The sequence below is a fragment of the Phaethon lepturus genome, unplaced genomic scaffold (genome assembly GCF_000687285.1).
Source record: "Phaethon lepturus isolate BGI_N335 unplaced genomic scaffold, ASM68728v1 scaffold41215, whole genome shotgun sequence".
NCBI classification, from domain to species: Eukaryota; Metazoa; Chordata; class Aves; order Phaethontiformes; family Phaethontidae; genus Phaethon; species Phaethon lepturus.
The window spans coordinates 2,068-2,452 of record NW_010539180.1 but is presented as its reverse complement, the minus strand read 5'-3'; positions in this window follow the sequence as shown (position 1 = coordinate 2,452).

Sequence of the window (385 nt, the reverse complement as noted above, 5' to 3'; positions counted from 1 at the left end):
GGGTAGCCGAGCAGGCCTGCACCTGCAGGATAGGAGCGCAGGAAGCATGTCTTTGGATCGCAGCCTGCTCCCCGTCACTTCTGCCCACACGGGATTTGCAGCACGGGGTTGGGGCCGTGTAGCCCGGGGAGCCTCTGTGCTGCCTCACAGATTGCTGGGCTTTACTGCCAGCCCTCCCCTGGCTGTCCCCCACTGGTCCCGTGTCCTCAGGGCCCCTCGGCCAGGGAGGCTGAGTGCTCGCCTGGCTCTGGAGCAGCAGGCCGGGGTGTTCCCTATGCTGGCTGCACCTCATGGGTTAAGTACGTGCCCCTGTCAGCTCAGCACCTTGCCAGGCTGCTGTGGTGCAGGGAAGGGGCTGAGGCTGCCGGGGAGGCTGGCAGGGCAG